The sequence below is a fragment of the Delphinapterus leucas genome, chromosome 8 (assembly GCF_059928025.1).
Source record: "Delphinapterus leucas isolate spDelLeu-1000000601 "Yukka" chromosome 8, BTC_Dleu_Yukka2, whole genome shotgun sequence".
Classification (NCBI taxonomy): Eukaryota; Metazoa; Chordata; class Mammalia; order Artiodactyla; family Monodontidae; genus Delphinapterus; species Delphinapterus leucas.
In genome coordinates, this window is record NC_143136.1 from 115958151 (window position 1) to 115969750 (window position 11600).

General features: G+C 42.2%; 1 pseudogene; it reads right to left on the minus strand.

The window, feature by feature from the left end:
* Positions 1-1154: 1154 nt before the first annotated feature.
* LOC149748649 (metabotropic glycine receptor pseudogene) lies at positions 1155-11300 on the minus strand (annotated as a pseudogene).
* Positions 11301-11600: the final 300 nt, after the last annotated feature.

Consider the following 11600-nt stretch of genomic DNA (forward strand, 5'->3'; position numbering starts at 1 on the left):
AGGGTCATGGCCGGCAGCCAAAGTTTTTGGACGACTACAGCTGAAGCTGCCAAGTATTTACAACTCTTAATTCTTACTCTTAAAATCGTTTAAAAGGAATTTTATGTGTTTCAAGCTTATCAGATACTGTTTAATTTTTCCCAAGTTTGTGTTTAAGGACCAGCTCCTTGTGAATTATGGAGACTTTGGTTTTTGTTTTGTTTTGTTTTTTTGAAATTTACTTTATTTTTATTTATTTTTGGCTGCGTTGGGTCTTCGTTGCTGCACGTGGGCTTTCTCTAGTTGTGGCGAGCGGGTCTACTCTTAGTTGCGGTGCGCGGGCTTCTCATTGCAGTGGCTTCTCTTGTTGTGGAGCACGGGCTCTAGGTGCGCTGGCTTCAGTAGCTGTGGCACACGAGCTCAGTAGCTGTGGCACACGAGCTCAGTAGTTGTGGCACACAGGCTTAGTTGCTCCGCGGCATGTGGGATCTTCCCGGACCAAGGCTCGAACCTGTGTCCCCTGCATTGGCAGGTGGATTCTTAACCACTGCGCCACCAGGGAAGCCCCAAGACTTTGTTTTTGATACAGACTTCTGAAGCTGTCCCCACATGTCTTCTTCACAGGGTCTGAAAGGGCCTAGGAATGTAGTATCAGGCTTTTCAGGTGATCCTGATACCCAGCTAAGTTTGTAATCAGTGAATAATGACCGTAAATTAACGTTTACTTGATGACTCAGCGTCTTTTTATCTGTGCCTGTTATTAAACTACAAGTTCACTGCAGCCATAGCCAGTGCAAGTGATGGTCACCACTTCCCTGGGTCTCAATTTCCTCATGTGTAAAAGTAAAAATAAGTTGGATTACATGATCTCTAAAATCCTTTTTACTTCTAAAATTCTAATTCTTCAAAAAGGAGCTTTCCCAGGATGTTTACTAGAACATTGTTTCTTTCAGGAATGCCCCAGTTGTTATTTGCTTCTTTCTCAAAAAAGTGGAAAGACAAATAGATTTCTAAATAACTTTCAGAGGGCTGTAATATGAGGGCCTTCCCACAAATCTAATTATTAAGTTAGTACCTGAAACAGCTTTCTGAAGTGTGCCTTATCCAGATAAATAGTAATCTTCATCTTTCTCTTCATGAGCTTTGGTCTCATCTCTTAACATTAACAACATCATCTCTCATTTCTCTGTAATCAACACAGTATACAGCAGCACGCTCCTCGTTTCTTGCCCCTGAAGCTCACATGTACTACATGTTTATGGATGGCACAGGAGGAAGTAGGCATGCATCAGTTTGTGCTATGGTAATTTGTAAAGCCTAAACATTCTTTTCCATCATGTAGCCATTGTTATTTTTTAAGGTTTCTTCTGACAGGATTCTAAACATAGTAATGTTAAAAACTGTCTTTAAACATGTTAAAGCCTTAAATAATGTCTATATAATATGTCATTTTAATTATTTCTTCTAGGAAATTTCATTTATAATATGTTCAAATTATGAACAGCTTCTAGTTGAATCAATAAAGGTAAAGTGGCAAACAGAGCATTTTAGGGAATTCCCTGGTGGTCCAGCTGTTAGGGTCCGAGCTTCCACTGTAGGGGGCCTGGGTTGGATCCCTGGTCGGGGAACTAAGATCCTGCAAGCCATGCAGCGCAGCCAAAAAACAAAAAATCATTAAAAAAACCAGAGCATTTTAAGAATATATATTGTAAGGTATTAATATTCCTTTAATGGGATAAGCTCTGCATCAGCCTGTTTATAGCTTTGACTTCCTGAGATAAAGTTCTGAAATGCAAGCACAGCCAACCTATCTTTATAATGATTAAATCGTCAGGAACTTGATTCCTCACTACTTGCTAGAAAAGAATAATTCAGTTTCATCAGAACTATGAAAGTGCTCAGTGGTAAACAGAGCTTCATGAAAAAGTAAAACACTATCATAGATTGCTAACTGTTTTTCGTTTCATTCATCTCCATTTGTTCCCTGTCCACACTCCTCTCTACCCCCTACTTTCTCCCTCTCTCCTCTTTGTCCCCACAGAGGTTCGCACACACACACGCACACACACACGCACACACACACACAGACACACACACATTTTCTTTTCCAAATGCATCCTTTAATGGGAAATCTTAAAAATGAGACATTTAGCTATATAAGTAGCAAATCCATGCTTAGCAACAAGTTCTGGAAATAATTTGGCCAGATGTTCTTTTTGAGCCTTAATGACATCTAAATGTGAATTAATATTCCATCGATTCATCAAAATTTTCTAGTTCTCATTCATGTCAGATTCTATATATGCAGTGATCTTATGTTCCAGACAAACAAATAGAAATGTGATCTGACAAACTCACACACACACACACACACACACACTCACACACACACACACACACACACACACACACATAGATACATATAGAACTCTTGAAATAGGATAGCCACAGAATAGCATTTTTATATGTGTTCCCTCTACACCAGCTGCTTTCAACCAGAGACATTTTTACCCCTTAGGTGATACTTGGCAATGTTTGTAGACATTTTTGATTGTCACACTGGGCAGGGAGGTTGCTACTGGCATCCTGTGGGTAGAGTCAGGGGTGCTGCTAAACATCTTACAGCAAAAAAGCCCCCACAGAAAAGGGTTATCTGGCCCCAAATGTCGATAGTTCTGAGGTTGAGACACCCTGCTCTACACAGTGGTCTAAGGCATCAAATAAGGGGACAGCCAAACTCTTCATTCCATTCCCGGCAACTGACTAGAAAAGAAAGAGAAAAAACACATACCTCCACAATTCCATTTAAATCTCTTTAACCAAAACTAGTTACACGGCTACACCACAAAGCTTTTATTTCCACCCTGAAACCTCTAAGCACTTTAGAAAGGAAAGACAGATCTAGTCCCTCTATTTTTAGTTTATAAGTGGTCTTGTATTCTCACTGTCCTATCCATCTCCCCACAGTGTGAGTGAAACTCTTTGCCAGATGGTGTAGGAAAGATTTTGATAATCCTTACCTCACCTATTCTGAAAATAAGTTTCTGCAGCTTCTGGCCCGATGTTTTGTGTATTTCACATATATTAAAAAGACAGTGTGGTTACATGTTTTAGTATAGCTTGTCTTGTTTTAAAAATTATTATGAAGACAAATAGCAATCTGATATACAGCAGTAAGGTCTAGGTTTTTTGTTTCCATGTAGGCATATTTTGCTGCATATTGATAGCTTATAGATGATAGTAGAACTTTATAGTTGGAGAGACCATGGAATTTAATTTCCCATTTTCTAATATCACAGTTCATCAAATATAAGATGCCATTAATTGTAAGATATGCTATTACATTCTGTACCACTAAAAGAAAAGTGTATGCCAATTGGAAATGACATGCCCCCAATCATTAAGACACATCTCAGTTTGAGAGACATCAAAATGTGGAAAAGGTACATCTTAGAATTGATAAAATACATTATTTTGTACTACAATACCTTTTCCTCTTTCTCAGATAAAAGCCATGTGTCTTGTTATTCTATAAAAATCCTTCCACGATAATGTAATAAGGCATACACGTTGGAAAACACATAAGTGGTGAGAAAACCAGGTTAAGAAAGTAAACCAACATCTTATGTAATTCTAAGTTCCCTTTTAGGTTATAAGTGCACTGGGTACTTTGCTAACTGGACAGGATTTTTTTTTAATCCTGTTTTGTCTTATTCTAAATGGGGGAAAGTTACAAGAGATATTATAATGAATAAAAATTAACTGGATTTCAATTAATTATAAGTATCAGTTAACTATAAAAGAGAAAGAGACTGCCTTCTTTAATAAAAAGGAAGGAAACTGTTTTTTGGAGAAAATGATCTTGGGGTCAGATCACATTTAAGCTAATCTCTGTTTTCTATAAATTCTACCTATAATGAAGGTAATAAAACTAGGTGACTCCTGTGATTGCTTTGAGACACTATAATATCCTTTGGTGTAAAAGAGAAAGTCAGTCATGGTTCCTACACTAAGTTTGGTATTGTAGAAAATGGGGCTGGGGGGGTGGGTACCTGAGAAAGACTTTTAGCCAAGAGCATTAATTTTTTCCTAAACTGAAGAAGTATTTTATAGAACAGCCTATCCACCTAAATCTTTTCATAGGTCAAGTTTTAGGAAGAAAGACTTGTTAGATGAGTAAATGCCCAGCCAAAGTAGAAATTACACCAGAAAAGGTTTCTTGCTAAAACTTGAAAAACGAATAATACTAAAAGACCAGCAAAACAAGCCAATGTACGTATGTGCCATAGCTGTGCTGGGCAAGAGCCTAATGATGCTGTTGTCTGCAAAGTGTCCGAAACATAGCCCCAAGACGGCTGAATGCCTGTTTGCACATAGTGGCCATCAAGCTGCTAAAGTTATCAAAATTCCAATGTACTGTTTCAGTAATTCTGTTTAAATAACCCTGTGAACATCAATCCAGAGCTGAATAGAGAAGACAAACAAGGCCCTAATGCTTCTGTACCAACCAAGTACAAATAACACCAACAGCATACTTCTTGGCATCCCAGTATATTACAATATAATCATAAAACACGGTGCATCTTGGAAAAAGGTAGCCTTAAAACCCTGAACAGTGAACAAAAACTGATGCTTTTATGAAGTTGAAAGTAAAATTTGACTTAGCCAGCAATTGAGGCCATAAAATCAGTCTTGTGAGGCATGAGTTCTCTCCCCAGAGGGGAGGCCCAAACTCCTGTCATTTATTTAGCAGTCTTGAAATCCCATTTCAGCTTCCGAATGCGTGTTCTAGAAGGTGGCAAGATAATGCTGTACCACTGCTACACCACACTAAATAGCCTCCTTTGAAGTATTAACACCAACTACAGAGTTAAGTCAGAGACAGGTTGTTTTTAAACAGTAAGTAGGAGCTTCAGGATGCCTAAACATTGATTACCTTGGGGGAAATTACACAAGTGTACTGAGGCCCTTGGTTTAGAAATCTGTGAAACAGCTTCTTGTTGACTTTAAGTAAATTTCAGGTGATCTTTCAAGATCTAGAAACTCAGATCATGCTTATTCTTATTTTGAAATGGAGTTCTCATTTCCCTTAGTATGTATACTTAATTCAGTGTACACCGAGAGGGCTTTCTCTAAATAGCCTGTGAGTAAATGACCATGATAAAGTTAAACACTGAACATATATGAACATGATCTGCATTCAGGTGAGGATACATTAACTGGTTTCAGCACAACCATCGAAACTTCACAAGTTAAAGTGACACATTTAGTTATGTACATAATCATAGGCTTTTAGATTATAAGGAGCCCAACAGGTCACCTAGTCCAGCCCCCTTTAACTTACAGATGAGGAAACAGGATTAGAAAGGCAACTGCTGCCCATGGGAGCACCATAGCCAAGGATGTGGTCCAGGCTGGGGTCAATGTCTCCTGTCTCCAAGGCCAGTATTTCCCCCGTGATCCACTGTAATTACAAGCCTTCGCAATAATAGGAATGAAACTAAGTCATTATATAAATTATAAATTACTATAAATCATGTGACTTTAATACAACTAAAAGTGTTCAGTATTTAGGAAGACAGACGCTGTGACACAAAATATTTACTGAACTTCCTGTGTGATAACAGTCCTTCATTTAGTCTTTACAAAATCCCAAAGATACACTTTACTATTCACAGCTTAAAGATGAAATAATTGAGACTCAAAAGCCTCAATAGCAGAAGTCCATCTAAAAACTCTGATCCATTACCCAGGTAGACAGCTCTGTCGTGTTCCTGTAGGTAACCTCTTCACCACTACCAGTACCCACAAGAGAGACAGGGTATGTTTGGCCTAGAGCAAGATGGTCATTTCTCTAATACTATGTAAATTGCCATCTGCAGAGATCTATACCAGAATCTCTGATGGAGGTGTGTGGGCACATGTTTGTGAAGGAGAGAGAAGTAACCCCTCAGGAGTCAGTGACTCAGTGACACCAATGTTACTTATGTAAGTTTCTAAAAAGGCGTTTCCACACTATTGTGGAAAAATGCACACCTGACATTCATTTGGTGTCCTCTTCTTCTGCACGTTCCTCCCCCATCAATATCATTTCCACAAGGTACTGCATTTATGTGTATCAGTCCTGTTTCCAAAGCCTCCTTGTTGCCCGTTGGATAGGTCGCTTAAGAACTCATAGAACAAAGAGTTATAAAGGTATATGGATATCGCCAAGTCTCTTTCCACGTTTTAATTGTGCAGAAACTGATTTTCAGACAGGTAATACAGCCAGTCAGAGACAAAACTGGGACTTAGGGCAAAGTTCTGACTCAAGTCTAATACTCTTCTCTCTATACAACATACTTGATTATATGATTGGCCAAAAAAACAAGTGTCTGTCACGTATTTGGCCAAATATATTAATTATTTCAAGCCAATACCATGTTACATTTTTAATAACAAGGTGAAAACAAAATTGGTAATTAAGAGATAGCAGCATAGGGTAGTAGAAAGACAATACAAGCCTCATAGCTAGATAGATCTAAATTTAATTCACGCTCCCTAATTTACTAGCTGTGTTGCCCTGGGCAAGTTGCTCAACTTTCCTGAAGTTGTAACTACCTGAGAATACTAAGAACTACATGCAGTGGGATATTTATAAAACATCTGACACATAGTAGATGCTCAATATATATTGGTTCCCATTAATTCTAACCCACCACAAAAGAGCTGTGCCACTCTAGCAAATTCCTTTAGCCCTCTGGGTCTCACTTTCCTCCACTGTACAATGAGAAGAGGAAAGAAACCAAATGAATTCCAAAATCCCTTACGGCTCATCAAGTAAGAATTCCCAAAGGTTCCTTTACCTTAATTTAAATTCAACAAACACTTAGGTACCTTATATTCATCCTAGGCACTAAACAGTTCCAACCACCACCAGGAATATGTCTATGAGTTCATTAGAATGGGCTCAAACTCCATAGTACTTTAAGTTCCACACAGAAAAATTAGTATACAAAAGCAAAGGACTTAACTTTGAAGAAAACTCTGCAAGGACATCACAAACCTAAGATGATAAATAAAAATAATTTAGAGTATACCTTAAATTGTTAGTCTCTCTTTTTTTTTTTGCTGGGATAGAAGATGAGAACTTAAGTGTTTATACTATAGGTCTATAACAAGACTCAGGAGCCATTTAGGTAAAACACTAATGCCATTTTGGGGGGGAAAAAAAAGAGCAATAAACTTCTCTTCACATGTGAGTCTTACACTAGGCCTTAAAATGTAAGAAACCTGTGTCATTCTGAAGCAGAGGGGAATAAAATTTATTCTGAGAGGTGTTTTACAGTGATAAGCATTAATATAAGAAGGTAGTTGACCATGTTTTCCACATTACTTTTGAATTTCATATTTCAGATTTGAATTCTCTAAAAATAAAATATAATTTAAATCTTGAACCTTGTAAGTAAGACCTGGCGAAATATTAGCTGAAATAGTAACTGAAGTTAAATGAAAGTCTTAACTACAAAGTTTATCCTCCTCTTCTCTTCCATGAGGAAATCATTAGCAAATTTTTTTTATTACAGATAAGGCTTTTTGCAAATAACACTCTATAGATTCAAAATAGATTTAAAATCATGATTAGAGCCTAGCCATGGTTTCTCAGAAATTCATTTGAGGTTTACCTGTTACCATACCTGTACAATATTATTCACTTACGTTATAAAAGTTTAGAATACACATCTTAGGTGATAAAACATCAACAACATCAAAAACATTTGCCTTTTATGAGTATGAAGAGACAGAAAAGGCCCGTTGAAATTTATATATATATATGGCATAGTGTGAACCAGAGGCAGAAGGCCTGGATCCTATTTCTGCTGTTGTTAAAAGCTCGATATGTGATTCTTGGACAAGTCACTTCACCTTTCTTATCTGTTTCTTTATGAAACAGGAAGAACCATCTGATCTAAGATTTCTTCCAGTTCCTATAATTAACATCTGTGCGAATCCTCAATACAGTACTTGAGGAGCATGGGACATGGGGCAAAAGTACTCACAGGAGAGCACTTATTCTGCTCTTCATGCGTGCTGCTAGGAGGAGCCAGATTCTGTAGAGAGCCACACACTAAATGGCCTGGCTTCGTGCCTTGGCTAAAGAACACCATCGATGACTAGGAAGGCACTTAAAGAGACTCAGCCAGAGGAAACAATCTATTTTCTGAACATAGTCCAAAAATTAGATAGGGTCGTGTGAGCCTACACAACATGACCCCTGGTGTCTCAGCCTTTTATCTTGGCCTGCGGAAGGCCTGAGTTCATGTAGGTGACCTATGGTTTCTGAGCCTTATGAGAAATACTTCTGAAAATGAATGGTTCTCATCCCCAGTCTCACATCTGACCCTTGAAAATACATATATTTTTATGCAGCAGCTGCAATACATGCAGCACTCATAGGACACCTTCACGAGACAGAGTTTAGATAGTGGTTAAAAGTGTGAATCGAGCTCAAATCCCGACTCTGCTGCTTAACTGCTGCGTGATCTTAGGAAAGAAGCTTAATCTCTCTGTGCTTCAGGTTCCTTTTCTGTAAAACGGGGAAACTAATAAAACCTAACTCAGGTTTGTCGTGAGGCTTAATCAAGATAATACATGCAAAGCAGTTAGCACAGAGCCTAACATAAAGTATCAATATACGTTAGTAAGCTGGGTGAATGGATAGATCAATCGATCGATTGATCAACTGATCTTTCAGTCCTGGGCCCTGGGACTCCCTGAAAAGGCTTATGCGAAGGCCAAAAGCAATTTTCTAGCAGTGAATGGCATCTGCAGATCTTTTCTGAGCAAATAATATAGCAAAGACTCAAAGCTGGGCTCAGCTTTTACTAATAGGATCCTACAGAAATCAGGAGGAAGTAAGATTATCCTTAAAGTAGGAAAGAGTTACGCTGGTTTAAGACAAGATCCTTTAAAGAGATAGACACACACAAAAAACATTTAATATGGTCATACAGAATTAGAGAAAGGAGGTTACTTTTCATTTATACCTTCTCAAGTGTTGCCAGCATTAAAAGCCACAGAGTTTTATAACTGGATGGCTCCCTAGAGACCATCTAGTTCAACTCCCTTACTTGATAGGTAAGTTGTTGAGGCCCAGAGAGATTAAGCAACTTTCTCGAGGTCATTCAGCAGTAAATAACAGTGCCAAGACATATAAGCTTTCTGACTCCTCCCATTTGCCCACCCAGTACTCCCCCTGGTAACTTTCACCAGGTCATCATCCTGTCCTTGTTGTACCAAAAGGGCATTAAAACACACACAGGTTTCTCACTTTTGCCCAGTTTCCCAAAAAGTACAGAAGCAACCTCAACCCCCAAGACCTTCTTCCCATTGGGAATTGGGGAGGATACCAGTCAATCTGTGGCCTTCTCCCAGGCCTTCTTTGGAGTTTCCACTCTTTCCTTTCTGTTCCTCATGTTCACTCAACAGGGCTACTTCTAAAAGTCCCTCACATCAAAAATCAGGCACGTCCCAGGGCACAAGTTACCACCTGCTAATCTGCAAATTCTCATCTTCCCACAAATGCTACACCTTGAGGCAGGAAATACAGAACTATTACTAAATTTTCTCTGAGCTCCCTGAGTGCATTCAGTGAGAACTGATCCCTCCCTCCCTAGGATAACTCAACCAGGTTCATTTATAAAGTGTGTGTATGTGAAGGGCCAGAGAACCCTTAGGTGTGCCTAACACAGAAAACAGGAGAAAGAGGGGACCAAGGAATGGGAGATGGGTTGAGGGAAGGAGGGAGACAAGTAGAAGGAGCGCACCTGTCAAACGGCAAAGTATGGATCCTAGAGACAGCTGTGCTGCTGGGACTGACTCACTGCTGAAGGGACAGAACTGCCCAGGGGATTGCAGCGTTTTCATTAGGCGCTCTGGTAACTGACTAACAACAGACTGGCGCCTCAAACTACACACATAGGAGGAAGTAGGTAGAGGCTATCCCGAAGTAGCGGGAATAACGAACTCTTTTCTTCCCACTCCCTTTCCTACTCTTGTGAGTTGGCACGCCACTCTGTGCCTGGCTGGCATGCCCTGAGCTTGCCAGGGTGCAGTGCATCACCCCTGACCGGGAACTCCCCTCCCTGCTCTCCCGAGGGTTAGAGAGAAACATAGGGCATCTCTCAGCTCTACCAAGAGCTCCCGTCCCTTGCCCCTTGCAGGGGAACTGATTTGAGAGAAGAGCTTTTGCTGAGTGTCTGAAGCTGACAAATGCGGGGCACTTCTTGTCCCTAAGCACTTGCGCCTGCGTGGGGTGTCCCTCAGCCTGGGTCTCTGCTTTGAAGGTGGGAGGCCTAAATGTCACAGCCACAGTGTTCCTTCCCCACACGCGCACCTACCCATGAACCCGGAAGGAAGGCTTTGCTTTGATCTTTTTTCCCTCCCTACCTGAATTCCGGGACCAGGTTAGGCTGCAACCCGTAGAAAGCAGCGGAGAGAGTGACCAACCACCCGGGCTTGTAACTGCCGTTCTCGCACTCCAGATAAGGCGGAGACCACTTGACGTGGCTCTTGTCCCCGCTAAGACCGTCCCTGCGCCGCCAGCTGTGGCCCAGGCCCCGGGGCCCCTCATTGGAGCCGCGGCGGTGCAAGTGAGTCCTCCACTTGCGCCGGAGGCCGCGGAACCACTCGGTCTCCAGCGTGGCGTTGGCCAGGTGGTGTGCTGAGGAGGACAGGTCCTGGAGCAGGATGCGACTCTCCTCGCGCGTGGCCTGGAGGAAGACCTGCGGGGCTGGGGCGGACAGCGACTCGGTGCTGAAGGTGATGGCCGCCCGGGAGATGCTGGGCTCACCCTCCAGGAGGCTCCGCACCAGTGCCCGGTACCACTCCAGGTCGTCCTGCGAGTTCTGCTCCCGCGACTTATTGCTCTGCAGCATCATGTTGAGGAAGTTGGTGGCGTGTGTCAGCGTGTCCAGCGCCCCGTGCAAGGAGGAATGGGAGCTGGCTAGGGCAGGCGACTTCCCCGGCAGGCCCGCCAACTCGTAGCGGCTGGAGCAGTTGGCTCGCTTCAGCTGGTGGGAGTCCCCGGTGTAGAGGTAAGAGGCCACGTCCATGGGCACCTCCTCGGCGATTTTCTGCGCCAAGATGGTGCCATCGGTGGAGTGGCTCCAGGGAGCCGAGGGGTCCGAGGCAGAGGCTCGAGCCGGCTGCTGGGCGTGCTGCTTCGCCCTCAGGGCCTTCTCTCGAGAGGAATCCGTCCGACTTGGAGGGTCGCGGCTGGCGCCGGCAGCTCCCAATCCCAGGTGAACGAGCAGGAGGCAGCAGAGTAAGGGGTTAGCCATGGCTCCCATCTGCCTCGCAGCAAGGAGAGGAGGTAACGGAGGGAGTCACTTTTTAAATTTTGGTCGTCAATCTATCAGCACTAAGACTTTTTCTAGGAGTCTTCCCCCTTTTCAGCTGGCACCCAGTCCAAAAGGACTTTAAAGTAGGGATGTTCTGAAATACGCGCGGCTGACTGAGCTACCGTCGCAGGAGATCAGATCACCTGTGGCAACGCCGGCTGCTCCTGCTCCACCATGGGTCTGCTCGGGATTGCGCACCTCGCAGCCTGGAGCCCGGCACCTTACATCCCCTCTCGCCGC